The following is a 22383-nucleotide window of genomic DNA, read 5'->3' on the forward strand; positions in this document are numbered from 1 at the left end:
AGTGGAGTGTACAATACTCAGACTCTGGGAGCGAATTTAACCGAGTAGATACTCTTAAAGAAAACGGGCGGGTCGCCCGAAGCGTTTTTCTTCCCAGACATTTTTCGCGTGGGTGGCCTCCAGCGTTCACTCTTGCCAGTCGGACTGCCGCTCTGCGGTCTGTGACTAAGAGTGGGCTTTTCATACCGCGCACGCTACTAAGCCGTCTGCGGGAACTAACGTCTCAGGCCAAGCGGCCAGCCCCCGGGCCAACTCTGGCTAGCGCCGGGGCGAACAGTGATGCAACTGTAATAAAATGCGGAGATAGCCCCCGAGCATCGCTCGAGCTTATCCGTGCTCTCGCGGTGAAAAAATATGCGGGTGAGGAGCTCACATTGATTTTCATGTAGTCGCGGCAGAAGTTATCAAAGATAGCCGGCGCGGCATGGCACGCGCGGAGCGTGCCAGCGCACCCGCTGGGTGTGGCCTTCGAGCCCCCGGGTGCTCGAAGGGGTCCCGGCCGGTCAGGCTTGACCGGCCAGGTGGCGAGGTAACTTGCAGCGCTCGTTTCTTCTTCTGCCGGCTGCTGGCAGCCGGACGAAACTCTTCTGTCGTCTGCAATCTTCCGTGGGGGTGCGCCAGCGCACCCACTGGGTGTAGCCCCCGAGATTCGGGCCGACTGCTGAGCAGTCGGGCCGGATCTTCCGGCAGCTACTTTGTCTTCTTTCGTCGCGGGGGCGCGCCAGCGCACCCGCTGGGTGTAGCCCCCGAGATTCGGGCCGACTACTGAGCAGTCGGGCCGGATCTCCCGGCGACTACTTTGTCTTCTTTCCTCGCGAGGGCGCGTCAGCGCACCCGCTGGGTGTAGCCCCCGAGATTCGGGCCGACTGTTGAGCAGTCGGGCCGGATCTCCCGGCGACTACTTTGTCTTCTTTCCTCGCGGGGGCGCGTCAGCGCACCCGCTGGGTGTAGCCCCCGAGATTCAGGCCGACTGCTGAGCAGTCGGGCCGGATCTCCCGGCGACTACTTTGTCTTCTTTCCTCGCGGGGGCGCGTCAGCGCACCCGCTGGGTGTAGCCCCCGAGATTCGGGCCGACTGCTGAGCAGTCGGGTCGGATCTCCCGGCGACTACTTTGTCTTCTTTCCTCGCGGGGGCGCGTCAGCGCACCCGCTGGGTGTGCTGTCGGAGCAGGAGGCAGACCAGCCGGCTTGGCACTGCCGACAGCGCGGATCATGAGTGACCGTCCGAGTGGCGAAGCAGGCGGACGTATCATCCGGACGGGTGTTTCTTTTCTTCTCTTTGTCCCAGCCGACCTCTTTCTCTCTCTTTCTCTTTTTTTTGCGAGGAGCAGTCGGCTTGACTTTTCTTCTTTGCCTCGCGTGGGGCAGTCGGCCCTTTCTTTTTCTCTTCTCCAGCCGGCCACGGGCAGCCAAAATGCGGGAGCCGGTAGCCGGCCGGGCCGGACAACGGGCGAGCGGGGGTCGGCCATAGGGCGGGGGAGGAGGCCGGAGCCGGCCGGGCCCGGCGCAGCCGGCGCGGGAGCGGAGCTGCAGTCGGCCGGGGCGGCGGTGGCCGGCTACCGCGGCGAGGCGGACGGCTTCCCACTCGAGGCGGCGCGCTGGGAAGCCGGCACGGGGAGGAACCGGCGCAGGGCGGCCCAGCCGGTGCCGGGTTGCGCGCGGGCGCCGGATGCGGAGGCCGGCTCCCGACGACTCAGCGGACCGGCACGGGAGTGGCGCAGGCGGGGGACACCGGGGCGGAGGGGCCGCGGCGACCCGGCGCGTAGGGGAGTCAGCCGCGGAGGTGCGGAGCCGGCTGGCGGTCCCGCGGGGAGGGAGGCGGCCGCGGCGACCTGGTGTGTAGGGGAGTCGGCCGCGGAGGCGAGCAGAGGCGCGGGGTTGGACCCGGCCAGGCTTGGGTGGCCGGCAGCGGAGCGGGGGCGCCGCTGGAGCGAGGCAGAGGAGCGCGGGGGCGGCCGGGGTGCGGGCGCGAGCCAGCCAGCGCGGGAGGCCTCCGGGCGAAGCTGAAACGACGAGCGGGACGCCGGACGGTGCTGAGTCGCGCAGAGCCGGCGGCTGTGACGCCGGACGGGTGGGGGCGGGAGTCGGCGCGGGGCGAGTGGGAGCCGGCCACAGCAGCGGCCGAGTGCGTGGAGACGGCGTCGCGCGGAGGCCGACCGGGAATCGGCGAGCGGGCGGCTTGGGAGGCCCGACGCGGAGACGACATGCGGGAGGCGGTAGCGGCAAGCCGGCGGGCGCGGGACGCGGAGCCGGCGAGCGGGGCCGGCGCGCATGAGGCGGCAGCGGCGACCCGACCGGCGCGGGACGCGGAGCCGGAGAGAGTCCGGCACGGTGACTCGGCAGCCAGGCGCGGGCGAAGCCGGACGTGGCGCGGTTGGTGAGGGGCAGCAGCAACTCCGCAGTGCACGGACACGCAGGGCGCCAGCGGAAAACGCGCGAACGCGGGCGACGGGGCGTCACGGGCGCACGGCTGGGGCGTCATCCGGCGCGGGGAGGTGCCGACACACACGTCGGAGCGAGACGAGGCGCGGGGCGCATGGGAGGCCGGGACGGCGGCGACGCAGTCGACGCCGCGGTGGTGGTGATGAAGGCGAGGCCGACGGCGAGGACGCGCCGTCCCGCGCGGCCGCTCCGGGGGTGGGTTGAAGTCGAGCCCCCGAGCGCTGCCGGAGAGACGGCGCGACGCCGCGGCGGTGATGGCGAAGATGGTCCCGCCCGGACTGCGAAACCAGCAGCAGCGTGGTACCATAGTAGTAGTACCACACCACGGTGGGCGCCAACTGTCGTGGCATTCTCACGGGGGGGTGTGAGGCGACAGATGCCACAAGGGCTTTGTGTGAGGGTAAGACTGCTGCTGATAGGCCCGGAAGCGGGTATGCGAGTGGCACGCGCTAGTTTACCCAGGTTCGGGGCTCTCCGGAGAGATAATACCCCTACTCCTGCATGTCTGAGTATATATATCTGGGGTGTACATCGGGCAGTACAAAATGCTCCTAGAGCTGTATCTGGGGCAGTGCCATGGGCATCTGGCTCCATATATGCATGCACCAAGCATGCTTTAGTGGCCGGCCATGAGCATGGCCGCATGTGTGTGCTTGGGCATGCTTGCCCGTGGGGATGGATGGATGGATGGCTAGCTAGCTCTCTTGCTAGCTAGCTTGCTTGTGTGTACGTGTGAGTCCATCCATGGATGGATGGATGTGTGTCTCCTTTTATAGTGTGAGGTAGCTTTGTATCTAAGCTATGTGGAGGTATGGGAGCAAGGCATGGTGCATGTCATGCTTGTCCCCTAGGTCACTTCATGAATAGTGCCAGGGGACAAGTGACACTATACATGACGGTGTCGCGGTACGGTTGTCTTGTTCGCGGTATGGCCGTCTCGTCGGGGTCTTGTCGATGCCGGGTCGGACTGCAGTCGGCAGCCGGCTAGTCGGCGCAGTCAGTCAGCTGGCAGCCGGCCGGGCAGCCGGCCGGGTGGAGCAGTCGGACGGGGAGCCGGCAGGAGCGGCCGGGCAGTCGGACTGAGGGGTTTTGCTAGCCCCGATGTCTTGAAATATTGTCTTGCCGTCTTCGGGATACCCGTGTCCAATTACTCCGACAGGGATTTCACAGGAGGTGGGTTGTCGGAGCACAACGAGACAAAGATATATCTTAAATATTTCGGGCTAACAAGGAGCGGGTTGAAATTTCCAGACAAGCCTAACGTGTACTGTACCAAACCAATGCGCACTCAAATGTCATTCAAAACTTTGAATTCATGTTATGTTCAATTAAAATATTTCGCTACGTGTATAATGCATGCAACCTACTACTCAAATGAACGTTCTAGTGCATTCCAAACGTATATACTACCGCTTCAATATGAACTAAATTGGAATTCGTTTCTCTATTTGAATAAGATCTACAGTAATGATTGTTGTGAAGAACCATCGTTTGTGTATTATCTTCACAACACACCACATGATTAGTCTCGAGTTACATATGAACTATGTGTACTATATGAACTCGAACTAGATTTTTTGAATCCACTTTATTTTGATTTCAAATCACATTACATTTCTAGCTCTAGCTATATCTTCATAGTCTAAACCATGTCTCATATGTATAAGGTGTTTATCACATTATGTATGGTGCCCCACCCCCTACGCCTACAAGTATTTAGATGTGAGTTGCAAACACCACACATTACCACAAATTCAAATAAAATGTGAGAATGTTCGATATATAGTATTGTTTAGATTGTTCGATATTTAGTTGTAAGCTGCAAATGCCACACGTTATCACAAATTCAAATAAAATGTGAGATTGTTTGATGTATAGTATGGTTTAGATTGTTCGGCATTTAGCTGTGAGTTGCAAACGCCATGCATTATCACATTATGGTATAACATGTGCACAACACGTGTATCACCGCTATATTCATGCATGCAATGTTTAAAACACTATGATCTCCTATTCAAATATATGAATCCGCTTTCATATCAAATTATGATCTTTGTTAGTCTCTTACACCCACACAATCCTCTAACCTTTGTAGCTACCACTAACTTTCTCTCGTGCATGCACACGCCCTCCTCGCCCTCCCCCTCCCTCGGCATTCTATCCACCGGGCACATTCATTTTTTTATTTAGGTCGTTCTCCCATAGTCTCCACAACTCCTTTCCGACACACACCGATCGATAAACCTCTCCAGTGATGCCTGCCTACAACATACACACACACCTTCAATCTCCTCCTTTATGTGTCCTTGCCTCGTGTTTCTCATACGGTCAGACACACGTGTAAACTCTCGCCCCTCTTTTCATCGATCTCACAACCGCACACTCCTCCCCCTATCTAGCTAGTAGTTGGGCCTCTCGCACCACCTCCTAGCTCCATTCTCTCTGTCTATACGTCTCGCTGGGCCTTATTTTCCTCTAACAAATGGACGTACACCGACCGATCTCTCGCTATACATATAGCTAGCTAGGTCCTTATAACTCATTTTTACCCACACGTCAATCGATCTACCTCATTAGTTGTGTCTCTCCCTTCCTCCGACAAACAACAACTGATCTACCGATCTAGTTAGGTTTGCTTACCAAACACATGGTTCCCCTTCATCATCCATGGATGTGTCCCGACAGATCTATCACGCACAGGCACACACAGAAACACATCCCCACTCTTATTGATAACATTGCAGTTCCACCCTCAGTTTGTCTAGTAGGCCTCTCCCACCATCTTCGAGAAGCAACTCCATCACCCATCCAGCACTCTACCCCTCTCCCTCCCTCTCCATCCCTCTCTCTCTCCTCTCTCTCTCTCTGTCCCATCATATTTCCCGTCCTTCAGTTATGTATGGATGTCGACCAATCTCCCTCAAGACATAGCTGGGTCTCTCCTTCTCAACACATATACGAGTCGTTCTACCTCTATAGTTAGGCCTCTGCCTACCCCTCCCCACCCCCTTCCCCCCCCACACACACCGATACATCGAGCGCTCTAGTCATGTCTCCCTGCCACACACAAACTTGACATGTGCCCTCTAACGTTCCGGTAGGCCAGTCGCCCTATATCTTTGACTTGCACACACACACAATTTCGATGGCTCTCTTCATCAATCTCGCACCCACCCACTTGATCCTCTCCTCGACTCTATCGATAGCTATGACCCCTCCCTCTCTTCTCGTGGATTTCCCGACCCTCTATGTATGATATGGATAGGCCTCCATTTCACACACATTGCATGCAAAATTTTGTTTGAGATGTCATCGACACATATTCCCACAAATAATTCATGAAATCAACCCCCCACCCCACCCCCACCCCAAAACAAAAACACTCACGAACGCGGTTTGTATCTCTCACACACACCCACGTAGGTGGGGGACGTGCACGAAGAGAAGAGGTGCATGCACGGCGCACGTACTCCCGTCTCTTTCCCAACCACACCCGCGCGGTACACGGTGGAGCTCATTTCTGTACGAAAAAGGCAGCCCACGTGGTAATTTGGCACGTGTACTGGTTGTCCACTTGGTGGAGGGAGGATCGTCTACCACGGGTGAAGAAACAAATTGTGACTTGACGTGTTATGTTAAAAAAGAGGCAAACCATGTGGGGCCTACCTTAGAGGCAAGGCTCTATACACTGGAGTACTTTTGATGTGTCCCGTCAACTTGCAGAACGAGTAGAAGCTTGCTTAGTACGCCGTCTCCCCCGCCCACGAGCGCGGTGGCTCGCAGGATGACGTGAAGCTTGCTCCGCCTACACCCGCTCCCTCGCCCATGCGCGCGGTGGCTCGCAGGACGAGGAGAAAAATTTACTACTCCCTCCGTTTACTCCTCGTCCCTACTACCTTGGTTATAGAGATTATATCATATTGTTTGGAATATATATGTCCTTTAGTAGATTTCAATATGAACTACTAGTACATACTCCAAACACTGATGTATATAGACGTATTTTAGAGTGTAGATTCACTCATTTTGCTCCGTATGTAGCACTCTCCCTCGCCCCTCGACCCTCGCCCACGTGGTGGACGTGCAGCAATTCATTCGGTCTCATATAGCCAGAACGATATATACTGCACTACCATTATTGCTCGACTTCCCGAAGAGGCGAAGAGCCAATCGCAAGGTTAATATTTTGGAGATGCCAAGCGCAAGGTTATAGGAGAACGAGTAGTAGGTGCCGCGTCATTTATAAATAAAGTTTTTTTTCTTCAGTGGCACGTACGCAATATGATAGGTTCATATGGAGAGAAAAGGAAACCGCTCCACTATATACATAGTCAGGACGGGCCAGCCTACACGGTTGCTTGCTGGGGTTGCTCTCTTCACACTCTCTCGCACAAAACGACTGTGGTCACATCTCTAACATCCCGGCGGATCATGTCCGCTTGGGTAAGGGGTGGATGCTTAGTGTACATGCCGTGGCCGTCGCCGACGGCGAAAACCCACTGTCAGCACGTCCCGATCAGGGGTCCCCGCCGTTCTCTCTCACAAAGCCGGTGAGGTTGCCTTCGTCCCTTGCTCACTGCCGCGGCGTGGGCAGTTGCCGCCTCCCGCCGCCCTCCTCAAGGTTGTGCTACGTCCCTCGGGTACAACTCCCTTTACAGCCGGCTTGCACCACTGCTCCAGCTGCCCACATCACTCCCTGTGGATATTTCTCTACTTCTTTGCCCCGCACGTACCTCTACTGGCTTCCACGTACTGTATTTGTGATGAGTTTATGTCTCATCAACTAGTCCTAGTAATCTTATTCTAATCACGCTTCTTCAATTTCTTTGCCATAGGGATGCTCATCTCGATTTTGGTGAAACTGCAAAAAATGATCCGATGGTCAAAAGGTTGCAAACTTCATTTATTAGGAAGCTCGAACGTTGCCAGCAAATTGAAGCCTAGTCAGGGTTCACGGTTCAAGGGCTAGGGACTGCATGGATCGTTTTTTTCTTTAGCTGCCTCTGTTCCAAAATAAGTGTCAACTTTAGTAGTAGTACAACTTTGTACTAAAGTTTGCACAAAGTTGAGACACTTATTTTTGAACGGAGGGAGTACATATTTTCTATGATTTGTCAGTCATTGAGATGCAATAGCATGCTTGTTAGTCTCCTTTGTATTTGATGAAATGTTGCAACGGGCAACCTTGGACGCAAGATACATGTAACAGAAGCTGGAAGCTTCATAGCATTGTACAAATTTATCTCGCTGATAAATTACAGTATGTACTATACTAGTACTTCCTCCGTTCCTAAATATAAGTCTTTGTAGAGATTTCACCATGAACCACATGTGGATGTATATAGATGCATTTTAAGTGTAGATTCATTCATTTTGTTCCGTATGTAGTGGAATCTCTACAAAGACTTATCTACTAGTAATAGCTAGCCCCCACTACTAGGAATTCTCTATCCTCTCCTTGAGCCACATCATCAAAATTGATGTAGCCGTTAGATGAAGTAAATCAGTCCATAATAGACGTCTGATCTAGACGTTGAGAGGCTCCGCACTAAGCCACATGCAAGCATGCAGAAATACCGTGGCACATGCATGTGAGTGGGTTTTAAATCACATCAACCTGTCTACATGCAAGCATGCACCGGTAGCATGCATGTAAGTGAGCTTTTAGTCCCATTAACATGTCAAAAAGAAAAATATAATCCCATTATGCAGTAGGAGTTGGCTGATCTTTTTTCCTTACGTGGGATGATCTAAATGTTGATGGGAGTTTATTTAGTTTGGCTACCACATTTGTCATGCGGTTATAGAGTTTTTTTTAGTTCTATGAAATCGATAATTTTGCGCAGAGAGATATACTGTTGTTCCGCGGCAACGCGCGGGGACTCATCTAGTAATATTTAGGAATGGAGGGAGTACTATGTAAAGAGTTAGGTGTCGCACGGTGATAGTGTGAGGTGGGCCATGTAATCACTGAGCCTGCGTGTTTTCACTGCTCTTGCACGCCTCTGCTGTAAGAATGGAGAAAATTGTAATATAGTAGTAGTACCTCCTTTCGCCGAAAGCGTGGGACATCCAGCAGTCCTTCCACCTCAGTAATAAAGACCAATGAGACGTCAAATCACATAGACCCAGCAGTAAGTTAGACGGACGAATCAACCATCACTCTTGCGCCAGTGAGAGGTCGCGTCCGCTCTGCCCGGGCATGAATGCAGCACCGATTCTTTGGAGCGGCGTTGACCGTTTCAGGCGGGAAGAGCGCGCACGCGATGGAGGGGCTTTGGGTGGGCCAGGCTGGTCAGGAGCGGGCGTGGCAGCTGTCCGCATGTCCCTACCGGACACGCCCGGAAACGAGAGGATGCACCGACTCTCGCGGCTAAAACCGTACACTACACAACATCTCTCTGTAGGAGTAGGTCGATCTGTCGCTCTCTCTAACACACACATGCTGTTAAACACACACACACACACGCACACACGCACGCACCTTGGTCCCGTTGCACCTTCTAACATGACTTATTACACCTAGACGGAGGGAGTAGTAAGTATACGAGATACGGTGGCACACTGACTTAAGTCGAATACAAGTGCCCAAAATTTGTGTGCATGTTATAATAAGGATTCACTTAAAATAGTACATGAGCGAACAGAGGGATCAATTGGACAGTGTTCCCGAGCAGTAGCGAGATGTGTGAGGTAAGATACACCGCTGGCGCTTTTAATTTTTCTTATTAATTTGTTTGTTTCACCCTCTGACTGGTGGGACCCAACGTACTACGTGGAGAGAGGTAAGGTGACTAAGGCTGCATTATTTCTCCACCACTGTGGATAGTCTTACCACCAAAGCCACATGACACGATTATGATTGAAATCCCAATGACTCCCACACACACACAAAAAAAACACGGCATGCTTGTTACACGAATGCAGGAATGTATAAAAGGTTATTTCCCTCTCGTTGAACATAACGGGAGGGTTGTGTAGCTGGTTAGCCTGTTCGCTCATCAAACTTGAGGTCTCGGGTTCGATAACTACACTTGAGCATAATTTGTGCCAGGAGGATTCTTTGACTGGTCAAAATGTTTTCTAGGGTTTGCACGCTTCACAGTCTCTCTCCAGTATATATATACACGCTGGAGCCTCAGCGCTTGTAGTTTCTCTCTTCACACTCTCTCGCCCTCTCCCGCTGGAGCCTCAGCGCTTGTAGTTGCTCTCTTCACACTCTTTCGCCCTCTCCAGATCTAAACAAGACTTCGTTGGTCTCTCTCTCCCCTCACTGCTGCTCAAAGAGCCGGCAGGATCTGTCCGCAAGGAAGGGAAGGAGGCTTAACGCCGTCGCCGTCGGTGAGGGACTACCGGCGCAGCTCTTCACTTTCCACCCAGCGGCGGCGCGGGAGGTCCTCTGACCCCTTCTTCTTCGCCGCCGTCCCGTCGCCCACCGAACCACGCCCCAACAACCTTAAGGTATAATTTACTTACTCCACATGCATTGCTCTAGCTTGATGTATACCATGAATCTAGGACGTGGTTCAAAGAGGAAAGGAGTGGGGGAAAGTAGTGGGAAAAGTTGTATATAGCATGAATCTAGGACGTGGTTCAAAGAGGAAATGAAGGGGGAAAGTTGTATAGCATGAATCTAGGACGTGGTTCAAAGAGGAAAGGAATGGGGGAAAGTAGTGGGGAAAGTTGTATCGCATAAATCTAGGACGTGGTTCAAAGAGGAAAGGAAGGGGCGAAAGTACTAGTTCAAAAAGGAAAGGAAGGGACAAGGCTGTAGAGTTTGAGCAGGACTAGATTTGCTGCGCTCACATAGGGAAAGGTGTCTAAAGATAACAAAACTGGGACCAACACAAATATGCTCCTTGGTTGTTTGTTCTTTGTTGCAATAGACTATGCATGACCACAGTACATCGGTAGATGCACATGGTGCTAGTGCGTCCACTGTCCCATGCAACTCATTAGCTGTTGTTAATCTAAGGCCCTGTTTGGTTAAAAACTCCCTAGTCCCTACCTGCTTGGTTCCACGGACTAAACATGGACTAGAGGTTATTAAATGACATGCTAAAAGACCATGTTACCCCTAGTAAAGAACTAATAGAGACAAGGTGCGACGCGTGGCAGGGGCAACTGTTGGAAAAAGTCCCAAAAAGACTCCCTCGGGGTCTTCTTTCTTTAGTCCCAAATGCCCACTTTTAGTCCCTAAAAGTCCCTCCTGTTTGGTTTAGATGGGACTGACACGGAGTTTTTTTAGTCCCTAGACCAAAATGTCCATGTAAACAAACACCCTCTAATAATGCCGCTGGAAAATTGATGCAATGCCACAGTTAAAAGCAAATTACATGTTTAACGAATTTTATTGTTAATATAATCTCTATGTTAATATTAATCAATGCCACCGTTTGAGAAATGCTACGGTCTTGCTTTCTTTCCCATTTAGATAAGGTAGATGCTTCTTTTTGTTGGCTTCTGTGTCATCCACCGTTATTGACCACTAATTGTTTCCTTTGCACCTCTGTGTTAACAGGGTTATCTACTTCACCTCGTTGCCATTGTGACCTTTTGTTGCACTGCACAAAACACTTTTGTTTTAAGAGTGTTTTGTGCAGTTCAACCAAAATGTCACACCGACAACGTTGCTTGATTGCTTGATCTTAGTGGAACTGCACAAGAGGAGATCTTACTTCCTATTCGTTAAGGCGAATTTGGTTCAGATCTTCTTCTTGTGAGTTGTTTGAATTCCGCATCATGAGAGGTCAGTACTAGCCTTCTTTCACATGATTCTGTAGTGTGCTTTCATATGTTGTGCTACTTGTACGATAATGTTGCTTGATTTTAGTGAACTGCACAAATGGAGACAAGACTTCCAATCTGTATGTGCACCGTAATATCCCATTGAGGTAAGATAAGGATATTTCACAAGGAGCAGTTGAAGGATGGTTACATTACTCCCCACAAGACCAAACTAACTTCAGCTCAGAAGGACTGACAAATCTCCATTTTTTTGCTGTGATGCGCGAGTACAATGTTGTTCTAGGATTCTTTCTGGTGAGTTCCATTTTTCTAAAAGTGTGCTCTACATGGACCATGTATGTGCCTGTTGAAACTGTCAGTTCATAGTACAGTTTGCTTTATACTAATCACTTTTTTGTATTTGTGCAAACAGGGGTGCTCGGCTTGATTTCAATGGGAAGTGCACAAAATGTTCATGAATACATCAAATCATTCATTTCCACCACAAAAAAGGAGGTGCCGATAAGTTCAAGGCGTTGCAACATATAAGGGCGAAATCAAACAAGCTACGCGCGAATTTGGTTGATTTTGGTGGAAATGCACCAAAAAGAACAGCTGGTTTATTTAGCACGAGGTGCCATGTCAATGTCCGAACTGATGGCAAACCCTGCCCATTCCACAATCGTAGGCATTTGATATTTTGGAATGGGACAACCTTGTCAAATTTTGCTCATTGATTTTAGCAAGACATGCGTTTGATATTTTCAAATGGGACGCCCTTTGCTGTCAGCAGCGTCGATCAATTTTTTCTTTATTCTTTAGTTGTGAAGTAAATATTGCCTCTGACATGTGAGTAGCTGAGATGCATAATCATCGATTGTTTTGAATGTTCTCTATGAATTGCCAGGCCTGTGTGTTTGATTGCAATGTACAGAAATGCTAAAAAGCTGCTCAAACTCTTTGTATTCCTTCTGTTCCTTTTTACTTTGCACATTGTGAAAGTACATACTTTTTTGTATAAGATTGGTCAAAGTAGAGATACTTTGACTGCAGACAAAACTTGTATGCAGACTAGAAAGGACCGGAGGGAGTACATGTGAAACTGCTGCAAACGAGGTGATCACCCTGGGAATAATGCTAGTACGTATTGTTTTGCATGTTCATCCAATGCCAGTGATACAGGAATTCAAACTAATCGAAATAAATTCATTCATACACGGTCGTATTTCATATAAACATGCCGGATTTCATTACATTTCATACATTCTTCAACTAAAAAGGGGTGCGCTGGAGGTATAACTAATTAACCGAAGCTACCCACCTGTGTCCCGCTGAGCCGAACAGAAGCTTCAGTGACTTAACTGCAGGTGCAGTTGCGTAAGTGACATGTGGCCTGTTGGGCCCACGTGTCAGTCAGCCAACTGCACCAGCAGTTAAGTAGAAGCAGCGTTCTTCTCCAGCGCAGCTCTCCGACTCCACGTCGCCGCCAAGAAGCTAACCGGCCGTCAATGGTCAACCCGCCTAGCTTGGCTTCAACCGGAGGGTAGCAGCGGTGGCCTTACTTGGACCCGAGCGGCGGCGACCTACTGTGTTCTACTCTTCCTCGTTCTCTGTCTGGCGCGACCTCGTTGGCAGCGGGGGCGGGGCCTCGGCGGAGCCGGCGATGTCCTCTGTCTCGTTGCCGGCAAGCGGCGCCTCAGCGGAGCGGTGGAAATCCTCATCCATGTTGCTGGCAGGGTGGGGCCTCGGCTGAGCCGGCGATGTCCTCTGCCTCGTTGTTGGCGGGGCGGGGCCTCGGCGGAGCCGGCGGTGTCCTCTGCCTCGTTGTTGGGGCCGCGGGGCCTCGGCGGAGCAGGGCCTCGTCGACGCCAGCGGAGCGGGGAGTCGTCGGAGCCGGCATTGTCCTCTGCCTCGTCCTCGGTCTCGCCAAACAGCGCCTCGCCCGCTTCATCGCCCTCTTTGCTAGCCTCTTTGTAGGCGGCCGCAGCCTCCGCCACCCGCATGCGGTACCGCGAGCGCTCGAGGCGGCCCTTGCGGGCGGAGCGGTACGAGTCGAGCAACGCCTCCTGCTCCGCCCGCTCCGCGTGATCTGCTCCTCCGCCTGCAGGTGCTCCTGGAGGAGATGGTGGTTGTAGGCGGCGTCGTCCTGTGCCTCCCGGAACTGCTCCTCACGCATCTGCCTCACCCTGTCCATATATTGGGCGCGGGCCTCGTTGATGGTCATGGTGCAATGCACGAGCGAGGATGGCGCAGAGGAGGGGGTTGGCGCCGGATCGTCGACTACCATGTTCTCCATCGGGACATCGTCGTCCTCCGGCTGCCTGCCGGCTAGCCGGTCGGCAGCAATGGCTGCCATCTCGTTGTGGTCCGTCGTCCGCCCGTCCCGAAGAGTGCTGGAGCGCGAGGAAGCCATGGTGGGCAGTAGTGGTGTGGACAGGAGAAAGGGAACGGATGCGGATGACTGCGGCTATGGCCGGCGCAGCAGTTTATATAGCAATGGTGGGCGGGCGGAGGGACAGACGTGTGGCGCCGGAGTAGCCGCCTCGGCAACCGCGTATCATTAATGTAGGCAGCAGATGGACGGACGGACAGCACTTGTGTCGTTTGAAGGCGGAGCAATCGCCTGCACCGGGAAGCGGGGCGGGCGGCGCTGACTGTTTCGGGCGGAAAGCGCGCGCGGCCGAGGAGATGACTTGGAGAGGATGAGAATGGGGACCCACCAGGTCCATAGCCTCACGTACGCAAGTGCCTCCTTATTATATATATATAACTATAATTTATTTTGCTTCGTCCTGGTTTCCTGACATCACGGTCCCACACCATGTCAACCTATGTAGTAGTCAATAAACGAGAGAATTGCACAAGAAGCGGCCGACAGCTGGGACCAAGCAGCTCGAGCAGTATTTGTGTTTTTGAGGTGTGAGCACTGCAGAGTTTTTCGATGTTTAGCCCAGATATTAATTTTTCTCCTCTGAACAACAATGAAAACATTGCTGCAGGTATTAACTGGGCGGGTTGTGGCCCGTCTAGCCCAGGCCAGATGTCCAGCCCAGATATTAATTTTTTTCAAGCTGAAAATGGCTAGCCCAGCTATACTTTTTTTAGGAATACCCAGGCAAGGTCAAGTTGTTATTCTCCGCCCCGCTGGGCTGCAAATCTTTCCTAGGAGGGATGCATTAGGCTTAACAAGAAAATGTGCTTTAAGAAATAATAAATGGGATGTAATTATTAAAGCTGGGCAGTAACTATAAAAAAATGCACCAAACACGTGATTACTTTATAAAATATTATTTTTGGATATTGTAAATTTTAATTTCATTAATAGTTGCGAGCGCAATGTTTTGTTGGATTTTTACGTAATATAAATTTATATTGAAATTGTATTTAATCTGACTAGAAATTTCGGGATAAAAATATTTCAGATCCCATCAAAATGTGGGAAATTTTATTGAGTTCTGTTTTGAACGGTTGGTTGAAATGGGCTGTACTTTTAACAAACTGTAAATGGGCTGTAGTAAATTCCATTAGAATTCAAAAATGGGCTACACATTCTTACAAATCTCAAATGGGCTATAAGTTCTCTGCCACACACTTCTGGCCTTACTAAGTTGACGCGTCCCTTAAAAAAATAGAGTTGACGCGTATGCAAGGCTTTGTCAACTTATAGTCAACACACGGTTCTAGCAGCAGTGGCCGTTGGATGTCCATCCAACGGATGCCGTGCTTCTTCTTCAATCTCGGATATTCTAGCTTCACCCGCCCAAAAAATGATTCCTCCCCCTGACATCTGGGGCGCACCGTTTCGGAAGCTGACCTGTGGGCCTACTAAGCTGATCTGCATGCATTAAAAAAAAGTTGACGTACTAAGGGCTTTGTCAACTTAGTCAATATAAACGATTCTAGCTGTAGTGATCGTACGATGTCCATCCAACGGCCGTCGTGCTTCTTCAATCTCTGGTCTTCTTGCTCCAGCCGCCCAAAGCAGCGCCGGTCGTGCCACCTGCTCCTGCCTCCCGTGGCCGGCTGTGCTGCCGCGGAGGCCTCACCGCCCCCTACTACTCCCACCGCTAGCCAGGCCATCCCTCCACTCACCCACACCCCCTGTTATTCTGCGGCGACGGCAGCCTCACACCGCAGCCGAACCAGTGAACGCTCGTACTCCTCTCCGCGTGGGAATCCACTGCCGCGTCTTGCCCGGCTCCGCGTCGTCCCCTTCCTAGGCCTCGCCGTCGTCCACCGCCATGGTGCTCTCGGCGCGGCGTGGTCAATGTGGTGAACGACCGACTTCCATCGGAGGAGTACTGTACATGGAGAGGCTGATAGCTGGGTCCACGGCAGCCGCAAGGAAGTGCCTCCTTATTACGCGGAAAATAATTATTCCTCCACCTGACAGCGGGGACCCACCGGACGGGCCACCAGTCTTTTGCGAAAAAAATCGTTTCCCCTGACTGCTGGGACCCACCGGATGGGCCACCGTATTTCGCGAAAAAAACGTTCCCCCCGCTGTCAGCTCGGTCCCACCGGAAGTGCCTCCTTATTACGCACAAAAAAATGAATACTCCCCCGGCTAGCTGGGACCCACCTTGGTGGGAGGCTGACTTGTGGGCCTACTAAGTTGACGGGGACGAAGGGCTTTGTCAACTTAGTCAATATGAACGATTCTAGCTCCAGTGACCGTACGATGTCCATCCAACGGCCGTAGTGCTTCTTCAACCTCTGGTCTTCTTGCTCCAGCCGCCCAAAGCAGCGCCGGTCGTGCCGCATGCTCCTGCCTCCCGTGGCCGGCTGTGCTGCCGTAGAGGCCTCACCGCCCCCTACTATTCCCACCGCTAGCCAGGCCCTGCGGCGACGGCAGCCTCACACCGCAGCCGAACCAGTGAACCCTCGTACTCCTCTCCGCGCGGGCTTCCACTGCCGCATCTTCCCCGGCTCCGCTTCGTCCACTTCCTAGGCCTCGCCGTCGTCCATCGCCGTGGTGCTCTCCGCGCGGCGTGGTTAACGTGGTCAAGGAACGACTTCCATCGGAAGAGTACTGTACAAGGAGAGGCTGACAGCTGGGTCCACGGCCACAGCCCAGTTTTTTGTGATTTGCCAAGTAAGTCACTTTGTCAGGCCTGTTGGGCTGCAAATCTTTCAAGACGAGGAGAGCTTTCATTTGGCTGGCCGAGAAAATGGCCAATCAGTAATGAGAAATGGGCTATACATTTTTAAAACACATCAAACTGGCAATTAGTTTCAAATATCTTTTTTTTCATTTCAAGATTTTAAATTACATTAATTTTTATGCGTGGAGAATTTGTTGGATTTTATATTGATATACATTTATTTTTAAAATCGGTTCAAATGTGAGTCGAAATTTCGGGATTAAAAACAGTTCGGACCGCACCGAAATATGCAAAATTTCGTATAATTTTTTAACCGTGGCCACAATATGGGCTGTAATGCTAACAAAAAGAATATGGGCTCAAAAAAACCTTAAGAATTAGCAAATGGGCTGTAAATTATTAAAAATAATGGCAGATGGGTTGTATGCTGTTTTCCACATATTTGAGGCTTTCCTAAAAAAAGGTTGACGCACAAGCACTGACTGTTGGATGTCCATCCAACGGCCTTCGTGCTTCTTCAATCTCTGCTCTTCCTGCTCCAGCAGCTCAAACAAGCGCCGGCGGGACTGCCTGCTCCCTCGTCCCCGCGCCCGGCTGCGCTGCCTCGCAGGCCTCACCGCCCCACTGTACTCCCATCACTGGCCTAGCCATCCCTCTACTCACCCACACCTGCTGTTATTCTCCGGCGACGGTAGACGAACCAGTAAACCCTTGTACAGTCGTACTCCCCTCCGCGTGGGAAACAACTGTCGAGTCTTCCCTGCCTCCGTGTCGGCCCCTTCCTAGGCCTCGCCGTGGTGCTCTCGACGCGGCGTGGTCAATGTGGTCAACGACCGACTTCCATCAGAAGAGTACTGTGCATGGAGACGCTGACAGCTCGGTCCACGGCCGCAGCGAGGAAGTGCCTCCTTATTACGCGCAAAATGATTATTCCTCCACCTGACAGCGGGGACCCACCGGACGGGCCACCGTATTTTGCGAAAAAATGTTTCCCCCTGACTGCTGGGACCCACCAGCTACACCTTCGCACGCAAGGAAGTGCGTCCGGGCCAAAAAAATGATTCGCCACCCTAACTGCTGGGACCCACCAGCTACATCTTCGCACGCAAGGAAGTGCCTGACAGTCGGGACCCACCTGGTCGAAGCGTATGTAGCATTGTCATTCTGGTCGCGAACGTGTACGTACATATATACTGGTGGATGTAGAGGCGTGCACGTTGTCATAGTAGAGGCGCGCACGTAGCATGTACACGTACGTACAACGGCCAGGGTGCAAGAAAGAAAATACGGCCACGTATGTGTACATACGGGCGGGGTCTCGAACGCCTACTCGCGCATATGTACGGCGAGGGCTCGTTGACATGGCTGGGTCGGAACGGAGAAACATCGTCGTCGTCGTGTTCATGGGGAGGCAACGGAATGCGTCGTGTTCATGGGGAGGCAACGGAATGCATCGTGTTCATCGGGAGGCAACGGAACACGTGGGAGCCAACCGGCTGGGTCGGAACGGAATGCGTGGTCGTGTTCATCGGGAGGCTTGGACGGAACAGGCAATGGAAACGAGGCCTGGCGTACCGCACAACGGAGGAAATGGACCTCCTACGTTCGGAACAGGGTCCTGTGTGATCAGGAGGGGTGTGGCGTACCGCAAAACGGAGGAAACGGACCTCCTACGGTCGAAACGGGGGTCCTGTTGATCGGGAGGGGTGTGGCGTACCGCAAAACGGACGAAATGGACCTCCTACGATCGAAACGGGGGTCCTGTTGATCGGGAGGGGTGTGGCGTACCGCAAAACGGACGAAACGGACCTCCTACGGTCGAAACGGGGGTCCTGTTCATCGGGAGGGGTGTGGCGTACCGCAAAACGGGACTCCACGGGATACTGTTCATCTCCACCGTCGACCTCCTCCAGCCTCCACGGGCTACCGTCGACCTCCTCCAGCCTCCACGGGCTCCTGTTCATATAGCCTCCACCGCGCGCTACTCCACCGGCTACTGTTCAACCACGCCTCCACGGGCACCCCTCCACCGTCTACTGTTCATCCAGCCCTCCACACCACGGGGTCCTGTTCAACCACCCCTCCACGGGCACCCCTCCACCGTCTACTGTTCATCCAGCCCTCCACCACACCACGGGGTCCTGTTCATCCAGAGGCAACGCCGCCGCTCACTGTTCATCCAAACCCCTCCGCAATGCTCACAGTTCATCCCAGAGGCAGCATCGATCGGCTTCAGTTAGCAGTAGTAGCAAAGGAATCGCTCGATCGGGTTCAGTTAACAGCCATCGATCGATCGCTCGGGTTCAGTAACGCGTAGCCTGCAGTGCAATCGCTCGGGTTCAGTTAGAGCCCAACGCCTCGCTCGGGTTCAGTTAGAGCCAACGCCTCGCACACACGCGCGTACGTGTACGAGAGAAACGCGCATCGCTCGGCCCCCGACCTCCCACCGTAACCGGGAACTCCCCGAAATTTTCCTCGCCCTTGCTTCTACCACGGTTTTTTCCGTCATGGACGGCCCAAAGAATGTCATGCAGCTGCGTCTCCGGCCCGCCCAGGACGAAAAGCCCATTTTCTGTCATGATATTTTGTCATAGAAGTAGGAGCCCACCACATCTATGATGATACCGGGTTTTGTCACAATTATAGTCATAGAAGTGTCATATGTATGACAGAAAAAAATTCGTTCGGCCCAAAATGTCACGGATGTGTCTTTTTTTGTAGTGTACATCAACACCATAGCCTCTCCGATGATGTGTGAGTAGTTTACCTCAGACCTTCGGGTCCATAGTTATTAGCTAGATGGCTTCTTCTCTCTCTTTGGATCTCAATATAAAGTTCTCCTCGATCTTCTTGGAGATCTATTTGATGTAACTCTTCTTTTGCGGTGTGTTTGTCGAGATCCGATGAATTGTGGGTTTATGATCAAGTTTATCTATGAACAATTTTTGAATCTCCTTTGAATTCTTTATGTATGATTGATTATGTTTGCAAGTCTCTTCGAATTATGAGTTTGGTTTGGCCTACTAGATTAATCTTTCTTGCAATAGGAGAAGTGCTTAACTTTGGGTTCAATCTTGCGGTGCTCGATCCCAGTGATAGTAAGGGAAACGACACGTATTGTATTGTTGCCATCGAGGATAAAAAGATGGGGTTTATATCATATTGCATGAGTTTATCCCTCTACATCATGTCATCTTGCTTAAAGTGTTACTCCGTTCTTATGAACTTAATACTCTAGATGCATGCTGGATAGCGGTCGGTGTCTGGAGTAATAGTAGTAGATGCAGGCAGGAGTCGGTCTACTTGTCACGGACGTGATGCCTATATACATGATCATACCTAGATATTCTCATAAGTATGCTCAATTCTATCAATTGCTCGACAGTAATTCGTTTACCCACCGTAATATTTATGCTATCTTGAGAGAAGCCACTAGTGAAACCTATGGCCCCCGGATCTATTTTCCATCATATTAATATTCCAACACTTAGCTATTTCTATCGCCATTTATTTTGCTTTCTTTACTTTTACTCTTTATCATAAAAATACCAAAAATATTATCTTATCATATCTATCAGATCTCACTCTCGTAAGTGACCGTGAAGGGATTGACAACCCCTTTACCGTGTTGGCTGCGAGGTTCTTATTTGTTTGTGTAGGTGCATGGGACTCGAGCGTGGTCTCCTACTGGATTGATACCTTGGTTCTCAAAAACTGAGGGAAATACTTACGCTACTTTACTACATCACCCTTTCCTCTTCAAGCCGCGCCCGTGCTCATCCGCTCGCCAGAACCCTCCAAGCCCCCCTGGCACCCTACAGCGCTGCCGTCAGGTCGGCCATGGCAGCGAGCGGGCGGCCGCAGCAGTCTCTGCCATGGACGGCGCCGCCCGAGCCACAGCCGCGCGCCAGCTCGCCCCTGGGCAGCCCGAGCTTATCCAAGAGCGCGTCCGCTAGCGCCTGTCGCCGCCACGTCTTCCTGCAGGCTACAGAACGGCGGTTCGCCGTCGAGCTTATCCCCGGCCGCCGCGGAACCGTCCTACTCGCGCTATAAATAGGACCCCCGAGCTCGCCTAGGCCCTCAGGCAACCTCAAGCCAACCCTCTGGATCTCCCCTAGCCCGCAATCGACGGAGGAAGGCCGTCTTCCCCATCTCCGACAGGTTCGGCCGCCGCCACTCCCCGGCTCCGCTCGTCGCAACCAGAGCCTTCCCCATCCAACTAGTGCCACCATCCCCTTCCCCTCGATCTCGCGGAGCCACCCAACACCTCAAATTCGCTCGGGAGCCACCGTTGCCCAAACCCCCAAATCCTCTCGAAGCCACCTCCGCCGCGGAGCTCGCCGCCGGTGACTCCCTTCGCCCCCGCCAGCCTGTCAACCACCGGGAGGACCGCCCTGGACTGGCGGATCCATCCCCGCCATCAGAACCCCGCGAGGAGCCTCCGTTCGCCGACGGCGATCGCCGGAGCTCCGCCTCCGTTCGGCCAGAAGAAAGGAAGGCGGGGACGACTGGTCAAACCTGACCAGTGGACCCAAGGGGCCCACTGTCAGTGACCCACGGGTCGGCCCGCGCGGGTTAAGTGGAGGCGTAAAGCCCGAAGTACGTGTCATCCTCTCGAAAACGTATTTCGTCCGAAACATTTTCCTTTCTGTTTCATTTTAAAAATAGGATTTTGACTAAACTCTGACTGGCTATATCTTTTTAAATAAAACTCCAAATGAATTAATTCTTTTTCCTACTGCTCTCAAATTCCACCTAGTTTATTTTAAGATTTATTTCATAAATATCTAGGACAACTTTTTGCGCTGTTTTTAATGTATGTGTTAATTTGAATATTTTCAAAAATAGGATTTTTGAAGAAGGAAGCAACTTTCAAAAAGTGCACCCCCTTGCATACTCTTGAAGGCAAGCATTCTGAACCCTGGCATAATATTTTTGTGTGTTGTTTGATACGGTTACAACACAACCTTGACATGGAGCATTCGTTATTTTATGTGACGATACAATCATACGCATGAGTGCATAATGAAGATTCTTTGCTGTTAGAAATGGATATGCTTGTGATAGTAATCATCTTCGTATGCCTTTCATGCCTACCGGAAGGAAGCCGGGAAGGTCTCTGTCTTGGGTAGACACGAGCTTGTCCCTAGTTCCTCGTCGAGACGAGTGTGTCCGGTATGGCATGATGAGGTATGATGAGTGGTGATTCTCTCTGTTAATTGAAATATATTTGTTATGCTAATCATACAGGGAATACTTGGACCTCCTGAGTCGGCCGTAGATCGAGTCTTGTTCCAGTAACCCCCATACTTGTTTCGTACTACCACTTGTCCCGGCCGCGGGTAGGGTACGGTTCAGTAAGTTGTCAACCCCTTCCTAGCACACACCATACAGAGAGGCCATGGTGGAAGATACCGGATGCATCCGATAGGCATGCCACCTGGTCCGGGGGCATGGATGTTTCCGGTTGGGACCGAGAGGGGGACACCCCTTAGAGCGCGCGATATAAATTTGATCCCATGCTACGCGAGGTTGTAGCCTCCCCACATAGAGTTTTGCTTAACAGGTGTCGTGGGTGATTCCAGACACCGGTAAGTTAGGCTGGTGTGTGCGGTCAGGTGTGTTTTCAATTAAAAGACCGTAGACGGAATTAGTCCCGATGGACTAAAGAAATCCGTTACTCATGGGTAAAGAGTACACCCTCTGCAGAGGTTAAATCTATTCGAATAGCCGTGTCCATGGGTAAGGACTACAGTCTGAGATGGGTCAAGTGTCGGTCTTAGTGTCGGTCTTCGGAGGAGAAACTACTAAACAGGAACATGGATCATGACTTGTGACTTATGATGATTGTGATTATTATTATATTGGACTAACCCTTTTTATTACTCGAATTATTGAGTATCCGTGGGACGGTTCTACCTCCTGGATATTCATTGTGATTATTTTCTTATAAGCCCGTTATGTGGTGTCGCTCAGACGCCCGACTGTGGCATGCTTGTTATTTGTTTACTTTATAAGCCCTTTATGTGGTGTCGCTCAGACGCCCGACTGTGGCATGCCTTTTATTTGTTTACTTTATAAGCCCTTTATGTGGTGTCGCTCAGACGCCC

Source organism: Triticum aestivum, chromosome 6D (assembly GCF_018294505.1).
Source record: "Triticum aestivum cultivar Chinese Spring chromosome 6D, IWGSC CS RefSeq v2.1, whole genome shotgun sequence".
In the NCBI taxonomy this organism is placed as follows: domain Eukaryota; kingdom Viridiplantae; phylum Streptophyta; class Magnoliopsida; order Poales; family Poaceae; genus Triticum; species Triticum aestivum.